The following is a 2,112-nucleotide window of genomic DNA, read 5'->3' on the forward strand; positions in this document are numbered from 1 at the left end:
GACTAATTTGTGTCTGTACCGTGAGGCTTTTAGCGCTGCACTATTGATTGATTAAGATTATATTACAGTGTTGTAGAATATTATGAACAAGGTAGATATTGCTTTTACTTTTTTTTTTAGCATTCATGTATCTGCTGCAGAGTAAACAGCGGTAGAAAACCATTGAATTCTGAACCTTCTGAGTAAATCTTCAACTCTGCAGCATAAAACTATGTGAGGTTGGATATTCCTGATGCTGCCCTGTGCCTGGACACTGCAAAATTCCAAATTGGTACTTTATATTTTATTTGGGGATGTTACAGTATGACAGGTACTGTGGTGAGATGGCGGTTGTGACTGGTGCTGTGGTGGTGGGGGGTGGCAGATGATGTGATGGGTAGCAGGGTGGTGGACAGTGATAGATGCTGTAGTGAAAGGCTGCTGTGTTGAGAGAAGGGGTATAGGTTTGTGATAGGTGATTTCTGACATCACAATATGGGGAGTGGCCAGTATAGACTGACCGCTAGCGCACAATCTCACTGCAGTACTGATGGCTGCTTTGCAAGAGCACTCAGCATGCTGTGATGGGAGTGGGGATAGGGGTTTGGGAATTTTTTTATGAGATGGGGATTTTGACTGGTGCTGGCATGTGGTGGGGTGCTGTGCTGAGTGGGGGGATGTGAGCTGTGGCAGAAGCAGTGGTATAAGAGGGGGAGAAGGTTGTAAGGCACAAAGATGGGACCCCCTCTAACCACTGTGCCTTACAACCCCCTGCCCATCTCAACACAGCTGCTACCACAAAACCTCCCACCCAGCACAGCAGCCCACCATCACCTGCCAACACTGCTCACAACCTCCATCTCATCTATCACAAACCTCTACCCCCACTCTCACCTCAGCACTATGTGCATGCATGCTTCCGCAAGGCTGCCATCAATACAGCAGTAAATTCCCCCGCATGTAAGGAAGTAATGAGTCAATTCTGGCACTACTGCACATGCACAGGATCTTATCACCATATTGTGTTGTCAGAAAGAGGACGGCAAATTCTCGTGCTTGTGCGGTAGTGCAAGCTGCTATATTGCTGTTAAACCCGGATAGAACCTTGACGGGAACCCTGAGGCCATCTTGGAGAAGTCCAGGGGGATTAACTAATCTGTTCTTTCTAGCTATAAATATTTATTTATACTAAACAAATGTGCTATAACTATAGGATATGATGTAGAACATTCAACCCATATTTGCATTGTTAGGTAACCACACGTAGCAATCACATTATAAGCTTTCCCGTTCCTTTTGCTTTTACATTTTTTTTTAAATAAAAACAGACAAAGCAACCGAGTGGCAGCATTACAAAGAATGATTGAACTATACTGAGAATACAATGGTATTGACACTGATCTCCACGATTTTCAGGGAATGGACCATCGAGGATGTGTGATCTGAGTTTAATTGTGTATAATCATTGTGGACAAGGAATGTTGACTTTGTCACTGTGCTGATTTCTCACTCTTACACTTAGAGATAACAGAATAAAAAATCAACTATTTGAACAATCTGTACTTTTCCACACTTGTTTTACTGCAGGCAGAAATTGATGAGTGATAATTTGACCTGTGTGTGTATTTCTTTGCCCTGTGACTAAGCAGAAATTTGTTTCCATAACTCGGCATACAAGTAATATGTTGTCATCTGTGTAGTATTTGGAGCATAGCATGCAGAATAATCCTAAACTAGGATACTGGTATAGTAGGAAGGATTGTAACTGATTACACAATATATTGTAGAATTCACTCCTTCATTATTTATTTCCTGTTACATGTTACGAGGCAGCACAGAGCCGGGTATACCAACTGCTTCTACTGGGTGAAGGAATGCATGGAGAACCCCTTACCTTACAATGAGTGATATTAGAGCATTCCAATTCTCATTATTCTTATTCTTATTTCAATTCCTAATTTAATTCCTACTTGCCCACTAGGGACTTGCCATTTTCCATAGACAGTGTCACCAATGAATGGGCAATATTACATTGGTCAACCAGAGACTGAGCTACTGTATGTTCTCTTTTTTTTTTTTTTGTATAATCAAATGCTAGGTCACTATCATACTCTCAAGACAGTTTGTGGACTT

General features: G+C 41.8%; 1 long non-coding RNA gene across 1 annotated transcript in view; it reads left to right on the forward strand.

The window, feature by feature from the left end:
• The window catches only part of LOC108800255, a 24,395-nt gene that overhangs the window by 1,884 nt on the left and 20,399 nt on the right, over positions 1-2,112 (forward strand). The window contains exon 2 of the long non-coding RNA XR_001942088.1: positions 396-406. This is a non-coding gene — a long non-coding RNA (uncharacterized LOC108800255). The remainder of the gene's footprint in view (positions 1-395; positions 407-2,112) is intronic.

This window comes from Nanorana parkeri, unplaced genomic scaffold (genome assembly GCF_000935625.1).
Source record: "Nanorana parkeri isolate BGI_ZX_2015 unplaced genomic scaffold, ASM93562v1 scaffold1970, whole genome shotgun sequence".
In the NCBI taxonomy this organism is placed as follows: Eukaryota; Metazoa; Chordata; class Amphibia; order Anura; family Dicroglossidae; genus Nanorana; species Nanorana parkeri.